This window comes from Coregonus clupeaformis, chromosome 29 (genome assembly GCF_020615455.1).
Source record: "Coregonus clupeaformis isolate EN_2021a chromosome 29, ASM2061545v1, whole genome shotgun sequence".
Lineage (NCBI taxonomy): Eukaryota > Metazoa > Chordata > Actinopteri > Salmoniformes > Salmonidae > Coregonus > Coregonus clupeaformis.
This window is the reverse complement of record NC_059220.1, coordinates 10998016-11008845: the sequence shown is the minus strand read 5'-3', so window position 1 is coordinate 11008845 and position 10830 is coordinate 10998016. Positions and strand designations below refer to the sequence as shown.

At 42.6% G+C, this 10830-nt stretch overlaps 1 protein-coding gene across 1 annotated transcript in view; it reads left to right on the top strand.

The window, feature by feature from the left end:
* The first annotated feature begins 4944 nt into the window (after positions 1–4944).
* The window catches only part of LOC121544257 (transmembrane protein 229B-like), a 16007-nt gene continuing 10121 nt past the window's right edge, over positions 4945–10830 (top strand). Inside the window, exon 1 of the mRNA XM_041854171.1 lies at positions 4945–5246. The gene's annotated coding sequence lies outside the window, so the exon portion shown is untranslated. The remainder of the gene's footprint in view (positions 5247–10830) is intronic.

Below are 10830 nucleotides of genomic sequence, written 5' to 3'. Positions count from 1 at the left end.
CAGATCCCTATGAGGTGCTGTCAGTGGTGGTGATGTCAATGCTTGTGTTAACTGATATACAACTGTTCGAGGTTTTGCCCCCTCTCTCCTAACCCACTTAGAGGTCACCCAGGTTCTATCGATGACAGACTGTTTTAGAGACCAGGCAGTATGTCAGGTTCAGGGTATGGGTCAATTCCATAAGAGCTGTTTTTACCTGGTGAAGTCAAATCAATGCTAATGACGAGTCCTGTGTCTGCCAAGTGGAATACATACTACTACCAGAGGTCTAGCCCTGCCCCCTCCTAAATCAATGTTGCCTTGGAGGTCACCTAATGTCTCATTTGTCTGTGTGAAGGAGAAAGACAGAGGTTCTGTCTTTGACAGTTGTAGAGATGAGGTTGTAATTCAAGCTTCTCTGTGAAATGAAATGAAAAGCTAAACTCTGCATTCTCTTGTAAAGTGACTATAATTAGTGAGGTACCTCTGCTTTTAACACCTGATATCATGAACTGTTCACACAGCGGAAAACTAAAATATTCATATTTTAAATATGCCAGAACACAGAATTACTAAAAATGTGTTAGACTGGGACCTTACTCATCACCAATGTTCTCTCTAAGCTGAGCGCGTGCAGTAGCACCGAGACTGCCACGCAGAAATATCAGCCCACAGAAAGAATACAAAATAAAAGAAGAAGCATGAGATTGAACTTCACTCAACTTTCTAGAGCAGTGGTCACCAACCCGTTGATCGTGATCGACAGGTCGATCCCCAAGGCATTCCTAGTCGATCGCCAAACATTTATGTCAAAAACACTACGATAAAGCCTTGTGTTCCTGTTTATTTATTTTTTGTCTAGGGCTGTTGCCTGTAGGTGCAACCGATTCAGTTGCCCTGTGGGCCGGGTAGGCGAATTGTTGGTATTTTGAACCATTTAATGTGTCTGAAGGCACAAACTCTGTCTTCCCGGCGGGCCCAGAGAGCAAATCAAGTGCACTATAGTGTTACAGCTGGCCAATAGGATGGCTCAGATGACTAATATAAAAAGCAAATTATTTAAATGTATGCTCACTCAGCTGGGCTTCACAAGTAATACAATAATGGATCTACTACCAGTGTTTTTTTTTTCTTTTTCTTGAATGGCCCAAACAACAATGCATTGGCAGGGCATTTCAAGCAAAGCCAATATGCGGTGTTAATGTATTGGGCCTGTAGCTTACTGCACAAACCTCATTGCTACAGTACTGTTTTTAATTGGTTAATAGGTCCCGTGTAGCTCAGTTGGTAGAGCATGGCGTTTGCAACGCCTGGGTTGTGGCTTCGATTCCCACGGGGGGCCAGTATGAAAATGTATGCACTCACTAACTGTATGTCGCTCTGGATAAGAGCGTCTGCTAAATGACTAAAATGTTAATGTTGCATAGGTTTACGTTTTTTAAGTCATGTTAAAAAAATATCTGAGCGGTAGATCTCGGCTTGCATTTTGACAAAGAGATCTTGACTCAGAAAAGGTTGGTGACCACTGTTCTAGAGTTTTCCCTGTTAACACTATCAACGTTTCCCTTTACTCTGGCACTTGTGACTCAATATTAGCCACTTTTAATGCAACATACCGAAAACAAAACAAACTATGCAACAGATTTGGTTGTAGGCAGAACGCATCGGAGTAAGATTCTCAGCCGCACTACTCAGCCGTACTCTACACAGACCGGTGCGGCATAAACAATCAGAGCTGCAGGAGGCCTATATGCAAGTAGACCATTGCCATATATAGATCTGTGCCATTTACTTTGAACTGGACTGTGTTTACAGCATTAGCAGTCTTGAGTAGATGCGCTTGTTTTGAGATCAAAGCGAGAGCTGCATGTAGTGTGCAAATTTTGTTAATATCCTTTGCTAGTTAGTGAGTTATTAGCCCAGTTATATATAATTGCTTCCTACAAGAGCACAAAACATACATTGAAAAGCAAGTCAGGTTAAGAGCCTTTTTTTTGTCTGGTGTTATTGGAGACTTTTGGAGACTCTGACGTGAAAGCATGTATCGTTCTTACTCTTCTCAACGAGCAGCGGGTGCTTTGTTACCCCCGTCCCAAAGCACTCACAGGCGGCCCAGTCCTCGCACAGCAGTCCCTCCCAGCTGCAGTCAGAGCAGGAGATGTTCACCCCTCCGCGTCCAGACTGCAAATGAATCGCGCATGCGGGAAGCCGCCGCTTGCTGATCCCGCCCTACATTCAGGGCGGGATGTAAATGTAGGGTGTTTTTTATTCACTTTTTGTCTCTCCCACGATATTATTCCTATCTCCTACAGCGTCCATCACAATTACATGCACATGGCCAATTATGCAAATTAGGTTATGACGTCATTTAGCGTCTTCTAGCGACTTTTAGGACAGCCAATAGCTACTTTCCTTACTGAGGAGTTGGCAACACTGCATGGAATGTAGGCCTACATTGAACACCACACATTGGATGCTACTGTAGGCTGCATGATATGATATTTCCATGTTCAAATGTTATGGGATGCATTTTCTCCATTGTTTTTGATGGTAGGCCACTCTGGTAGTCCTACATTATGATCAAATAGCCACAGTAGCCTACATGGTCACTGTTAAAACTGTAACTTAAAGCGGGTACAGCCTCTGTGTTCACAGTAAACGCGCGCCGGAAGTTGCACAGAATTTTCACAATGTTTAAGTTTGTGCTCAGCAGACGTAAAATTTGCTCAGTGCCGAGAAAATTACAGGGAACATTGCTCATAACTATCCGTGTGCTAGAGAATTATCATTTTTTTGTGAAACTGATTTGCAGTATATATTCAGGAACAAATTACCATGTGGTGTTAACCAAATCAAGGTCAAGTTTTTTCTGATCCACAAGAAAAAATGAATCCCGGTTCCTGTTGCGTCATGCTGATGGCAGAGTCAGGATTTGGCGTAAGCCGCATGAATCCAGCATGAGTCTATGGATCCATGGCGGTGGTGTAGCCTTCTGGTATGGGGAATGTTTTTCTAGCATACGTTAGGTCTCTTGATACAAATTCAGCAACGTTTGAATGCTACAGCGTATCTGAACATTGTTGCTGGCCAGGTGCAACCATTCAGGCTGTTCTGGAGACAAAGGGGGTCCGACCCGGTACTAGATGGGTGTACCTAATAAACTGAGGCTAATGTTGATGATCACAAGTTTACTGGAGAACGGAGACCAAGTAGAGACTTTCGGACAAGGTGGATAATTGTATAATATGAGGCAGTTTATTCAGAGGTAAATATATCTGTAAATAGCGTGCACGGACCCGTTCGTCAACCTCGTAGGGAGATATCTGAGAGAGCGAGCCCCTAAACATTGTGTGCTGACATTTTATACAATAAAATAAAGTAGGTTGATTCTAGTAGTTCTGATCTTCTGATTGGTCCTGATGAGTTGGTCGAGGGTCACTTCCATTGCATTGGCTCTGAGTCGGGTTCTCTGTCTTCAGATGTTCAGCCTAAGAGAAGGGGGTTTTTGTGTGTGTGTGCTTAACAATGATGATGTGTGTGTGTGTGTGTGTGCGTGTGTGTATGTGTGTGTGTGTGTGTGTGTGTGTGTATGTGTGTGTGTATGTGTGTGTGTGTGTGTATGTGTGTGTATGTGTGTGTGTGTGTATGTGTGTATGTTTAACAATGATGATGTGTGTGTGTGTGTGTGTGTGTATGTGTGTGTGTATGTGTGTGTGTGTGTATGTGTGTGTATGTGTGTGTGTGTGTATGTGTGTATGTTTAACAATGATGATGTGTGTGTGTGTGTGTGTGTATGTGTGTGTGTGTGTGGGGGTGTGTGTGTGTATGTCCTCAGAGCAATAACTCGTGAGTTGGGAGAACTGAGAGACCTATGGCGTGGGTGTTGTCCATAGCCACCTGCTGATAAGGCCGACAAGATAGAAGTCTTTGTGCATTGTATTAAATCCAAAGGCCCAACACAAGATGGGTCATGCACAAGATTTTAGTCAGACCAAGCTATAACATAATATATTTACTACGACACTAACAAAAAGACAATGGGTCAGTTTGTGCACAACTCAGATCCGGCACCCTCCCTCTGGCTATATATTCGGGTACATTTAACAAGAGTGCCTGAAGATGAGAGAATTTGCCTACTGTGTGATCTAGTGTTTAATTGCCCTCTGTATGGCGATCTGAGACATATAATTTTTTTCTTTATTTTTTACATTTCTGGTGCTAACCTAAAGTATTCTGGTTAAGGGACGAGCAAAGGCTTAACATTTGTTTCGGACCGACAGGGTGTTTGAGATTGCTCCGTTGGTTCACAATGCCTGGAGGAGAAGGATAAATGTACAATTTGTGGCTATACGATGATTGTATATTTGTACAATTTGTAAAAAAAATATTTAAAAAATGTAAAAAATGTTTTGAGTACAAGAAAATTGGTACTATGCTTAATAGTAGGTGTATGACACTAAAATAAATCATATCAATCAATAATACCTCAGGTCAGGGTCCAGGGAGGTTAGTGGCCATAAAAAGGATCTGCTCTGTCGTCTGATTATCTCATGACAAATTGGCTGCCTGGGGTAGAAAGGCCTGGGTCCTGTTCTGTAGGGCACACTGTAGCAAAACGATTCACAACGGAAGATTGAAACTAAACCTGTTCTAATTGGACAAGTTCCGGTAGCACTATACCTCGGGTAGCTTAGCGGTTAAGAGCGTCTGGCCAGTAATCGAAAGTTCGCTTGTTTGAATCCCCGAGTCCGCGCCCGCAAGGCAGTTAACCCCCAACAATAACTGCTCCCCGGGAACCAATGACTTGGATGTCGATTAAAGCAGCCCCCGAAACTCTCTGATTCAGAGGGGTTGGGTTAAATGCGGAAGACCCATTTCGGTTGAATGCATTCAGTTGTGCAACTGACTAGGTATCCCCCTTTCCTTTCCACTCTCATTCAGTTTCAAAACGTTTCTCCCTACTGAACACGACTTAGCTCTGAGCGTTGCTCACTGTTTAAGCCACTGTTCATTGAGGTGACGAAAGAGTTAATATAAGATGAGAGAACAGCTTGAGTGGAGCCGGTGCTCGAGCCATCTCTGAGCATCTGCTTCTGTCCTGGCAAGTGGCTACTACTGCAGTCAGTAAAGGATCGGACATTGGAGGGACCGGGAACAGTGCGCCGGTAACGGGACCGTGAGACTTCGCATGGACTGTCAGTCCATATATCGCATGAATTATTGGCTGTGCTGCATCCCGTGGGACCACCGCAGGCGACACTATTACGGTAAGATGTTTAGGATTGTATCATTTTTGTTCCACTTTAAATTAATGTACTTGAAACCGGACAGGACACTGTGCAATACTTATTTTTTCATCACGACAGTAATTCATGTTTCTTTTACTGAAGTCTCTTGCAAAACGACCCGAGGATAATATGGGTATGCAGCAGTGACATATTGAACCAATGGAATGAAATGTAGCCAAATAAAATATGGACAAGCTTGTGTCGGCGGCTAGCTTTCATTAAAAAAAAACTCTGTCTCACTTATTTTACAACACTGCAATCATCACGGACAAGACAATTCATATTTATATTTAACGGTTATAACCAGCGTTTTCCGCGATATTTCCAGTTTCACCTGATAATATTTACACATTTTTATTCTCAGACTGATTTATAGGAACAATTTGTCCTATTGGCATAATGTAGGGTAGCCTAAAAGAAATGCACCCAAAGCCATCATCAGCAATCAATATTTGGATTTGTGGGAGTACTCAGTATGGTAGGCCACCGTAGCCTATTTGTGTCATGTCATCGATATTTCCCCCTCTATCAGCTAGGCTTTGTGAGTTTGCCAATGCCGCGTTTAGAACCGGGACAGAAGAGATGGAGCATCTCGCAGCCACGCAGTAAAGCTGCGGTCTCCCCTCCCCCTCGTTTACAAGCCTGTGCAAGGTGTCATGGCAACCCTTATACTTCCTCTTTTGATTTGAGCGTCCAAGATTCCTAATCCCATTGACATGAGCCATATCACAGGTTGGAGGGCTTCGTTTTTTAACTCCACATATAAGGGTCTTTCAGGGTCCCTGAACTCAATGACACAGAGCGAGAGAGAGAGATAGAGAGAGAGAGAGAGCGAGGGGCGGGGCCACAGGCTAGTAATTAATTTGACAGAATGAATTTACACACAGCACAGTAGCCTACCAAGTAACCAAATCGCATCCACATTTTCGCATCAAACTTTGCAAACTCTTTTAGTCATATAAAGTTTTAGTTGTTTTTTTAAATTATTATTTCTGATCAAATAGATGCAAAAAGAAAGACGTCTGCTAAGAGAATGTACTTTATTTATAAAGGGATCCGTAGAGAAAATGGATGGCCCTCCCTTCAGTAAAATATATATTTTCCCCGCCCTGAAAAAAAAAAAAAAAGGATTATTGAAACAAGTGGATAGCAGTGAACATGCCTACATTTACCCTCACTCCTAGGACAGACCAGAGCCTTGGGTATGCAGTTTTAAGAACTGTAGCCAGAAGGTTGTGGATTCGCAGACCACAGCGAACAAGGGTGAAAAGACATCCATTGTAATAAAAGCACTGCATGAATCTATCATATTATTTGTGGTCTGACAAAAAAATTGCCTTTAATAAATGCATTTCATGCAATTCTACATCCATTTACATGTCTGGAGACAAGCATAATCTTTTTTAATACCACAACAGAGCATGACAATGAATGAGTGCATGCTGCAGCACCGGAGACATTTTGATTTCTATACAGACTATTGTTGAAAAAGAGGATAGTCTAAGTTTGGAACAGTGCTAAAGTTGTCTATCAACTGGAGAAATGCAGAGCAACAGAACCAGTTACAACTGAAAGATCTGATCATCAATGAATTGAAGAATAATCCATTATTAAATGATTAACACAGCAGACACATACTGTATCATCAGGTATGCACTTGTAACTTTTTTTTTTCATTTGGGAAACTATCATTTTCTAATTTATTCTATTTTATTCCATGATATTGTTGTTACAAAACAGATTTGTGTTGACTGTGATTCGATAAGAGCATCTGCTAGGCTAAATTAACAAGCTAGGCATGCATAGGTCACTACATGATCCTCAAACCAAAGACTGGCCAGACTCATGTTTCTAAAAGTGAATTCAAAGGCACTGTATAAATCAAATCAAAATCAAATTGTATTTGTCACATACACGTGTTTAACAGATGTTATTGCGGGTGTAGCGAAATGCTTGTGCTTCTAGCTCTGACAGTGCAGTAATATCTAACAAGTAATATCTAACAATTTCACAACATATACCCAATACACACAAATCTAGTAAGGAATGGAATGTAAGAATATTGACATATATGGACAAGCAAAGACAGAGCGGCATGGACTAATATACAGTAGAATATTATAGAATATAATACAGTATATACATATGAGATGAGTAGTGCAAGATATGTAAACATTATTAAAGTGACTAGGGTTCCATTTCTTAAAGTGGCCAGTGATTTCAATAGGCAGCAGCAGCCTCTAATGTGCTAGTGATAGCTATTTAGCATTCTGAGATAGAAGCTGTTTTTCATTCTCTCGGTCCCAGCTTTGATGCACCTGTACTGACCTCGCTTCTGGATGATAGCGGCCTTCCTGTGACATCGGGTGCTGTAGGTGTCTTGGAGGGCGGGTAGTTTGCCCCCGGTAATGCGTTCGGCAGACCGCACCACCCTCTGGAGAGCCCTGCGATTGCGGGCGGTGCAGTTGTCGTACCAGGCGGTGATACAGACATTTACATTTTAGTCATTTAGCAGACGCTCTTATCCAGAGCGACTTACAGTTAGTGAGTGCATACATTATTTTATTTGTATTTTTTTATGCTCTACCAACTGAGCTACATCCCTGCCGGCCATTCCCTCCCCTACCCTGGACGACGCTGGGCCAATTGTGCGCCGCCCCATGGATCTTAGGTGGGTTTTAGGTGCCAAGCCAAATTTCTTCAGCCTCCTGAGGTTGAAGAGGCTCTGTTGCGCCTTCTTCACCACACTGTCTGCGTGGGTGGACCATTTCAGTTTGTCAGTGATGTGTACGCCAAGGAACTTGAAGCTTGATAGCCTAATAAGGCATTTTTCGTTTCATTATTATTTAATTCTGAGTAATTATTTTTATTTATTTCATTTTATACACCCTAAACGCAAAATGTATAGGCATGTTGTTGAAGTGCTGTTGTTGAAGTGCTGTTGTTGATGTGTTGTTGAAATGCTGAGCGCTCCTGCCAGCCTGTAGTGTGTCACAAATGCTTCACAATTGAATTCTTAAATGGCATTGAAATAATAATAATATAGCCTAAATAGGCTACCTGGCTTGCTCCTGACTGATTTAGAGTTAGTATGTTGTTTGATAGCCTGTTGAAATGTCGAACCTCAATTGATAGTGACAGAATCATTACTTCCCAAGTAAAGTAATTTTTTTGTCTCCTCCCCAGCTATAGAAGGTTGTAGTGCAGCCTGTGAATTGTCATAGAGACAAACCAAATATATCCCATATGCATCGGAGTCACGTCATTCCCCGGCATTTTCCATCCACAATCGTTATAGATTGCTTTATATAATCAGGTCCATTACATTATTTTCAAAATCTTAAGTTAACAAGGAGTAGGCCCATGCTTTTAGCCATTTTCTTTAACAAAAGCCACAATACCCTCACATACCCCCTCAATTCGAGCCCTGGTTTTAACTTAACACACCAAGCTCTTCACTGACACTGAGATATTTAAGGAGTTCATGGTGACTGAAGGAATTGGCTGACAAAATCTATGGATAGTAGTCTATAATTTAGTCTGTCAAACAGGTAGGCCTACCTCTTATTTCTTCAATAGGAAAAAATAGTCTCCAACACAAAGACCTCTTGTTGTTAGTAGCCTAAAGTCAAATTAAAATGAAGACTGTTTAAATGAATTAGGTCTTCTCGAATTAGCCTACTTTCAGCACCCATGTGCTGTCCATCTCTGTGGCTGCCCCTTCATAGTCATGTACGTAAATAACTTGAATATGGTTTATTGTGAGTTCAATAACTCTGATAAATAGCTTCATTATGGGCAACGAAACATATAATTTTTATTAAAATCAAATATAGCAATAGTAAGCTTACCTCCGCTCCTGCTAGTCATCTTCACTCTCTCCCTCTAAAGCTGAACAGGACATCAGTAGGCCTAGTCCGCGCACACAGATATAGCATTTTTTAAACAAATTGACTCGCCTCCTGACGTGCCACCGTACACGACACAGTAATTGGTTAGGCAGCACAAAAAAGGGTTTACATCAGCAAGAGCAGGGCAGGCCAGGGCTCATGATTGGGAACGCCTATCCATTGCAGTGTATAATGCAGTGTAGCCTAGTTTTATATACACCATCCCGGCAGCGCACAAACTCGGGAAGGAAGTACACTTTCTTAGAAATATAACTTTGCCCTCTGCTTCTCCAAGTACGCTCTTCAGATAGTCTAGGCCTATAGTATTGGCCAGCCTTTCTCAAACTTGTTTTGTGCCAGGGACACCCCAGAGGTATCAAGATGTTTTCAACAGCCTGTCTGTTGCGATATTTAGATTTTGTTGCAGCAAGAGATGAGAAGTTGGTCTCACATACAGTACATTCGGAAAGTATTCAGACACCTTTTGTTATGTAACAGCCTTATTCTAAAATGGATCAAATGGTTTTTCCCCTTCATCACTCTACACACAATACCCCATAATGACAAAGCAAAAAAACCTGAAATTTAACATTTACATAAGTATTCAGACCCTTTACACCTGTATTTGGAGAGTTTCTCCCATTCTTCTCTGCAGATCTTCTCAAGCTCTGTCAGGTTGGATGGGGAGCGTCGCTCCATAGCTATTTTCAGGTCTCTCCAGAGATGTTAGATCGGGTTCAAGTCCGGGCTCTGGCTGGGCCACTCAAGGACATTCAGAGCCTTGTCCTGAAGCCACTCCTGCGTTGTCTTGACTGTGTGCTTAGGGTTGTTGTCCTGTTGGAAGGTGAACCTTCGCCCCAGTCTGAGGTCTTGAGCGCTCTGGAGCAGGTTTTCATATACTTTGCTCCGTTCATCTTTCCCTCAAACCTGACTAGTCTTCCTGCCGCTGAAAAACATCCCCACACCATGATGCTGCCACCACCATGCTTCACCGTAGGGATGGTGCCAGGATTCCTCCAGATGTGACGCATGGCATTCAGGCCAAAGAGTTCAATCTTGGTTTCATCAGACCAGAATCTTGTTTCTGATGATCAGAGAGTCCTTTAGGTGCCTTTTAGCAAACTCCAAGCGGGCTGTCATGTCCCTTTTACTGAGGAGTGGCTTCCGTCTGGCCACTCTACCATAAAGGCCTGATTGTTGGAGTGCTGCAGAGATGGTTGTCATTCTGGAAGGTTCTCCCATCTTTACAGAAGAACTCTGGAGCTCTGTCAGAGTGACCACTCGGTTCTTGGACACCTCCCTGATCAAGGCCCTTCTCCACCGATTGCTCAGTTGGGCCGGGCGGCCAGCTCTAGGAAGAGACTTGGTGGGTCCAAACTTCTTCCAGTTAAGAATGATGGAGGCCACTGTGTTCTTGGGGACCTTCAATGCTGCAGAAATGTTCTGGTACCCATGCCCAGATCTTTGCCTTGACACAATCCTGTCTCGGAGCTCTACGGACAATTCCTTCGACCTCATGGCTTGGTTTTTGCTCTGACATGCACTGTCAACTGTGGGACCTTATATAGACAGGTGTGTGCCTTTCCAAATCATGTCCAATCAATACAATTTACCACAGGTGGACTCCAATCAAGTTGTAGAAACATCTCAAGGATGATCAATGGAAACAGGAT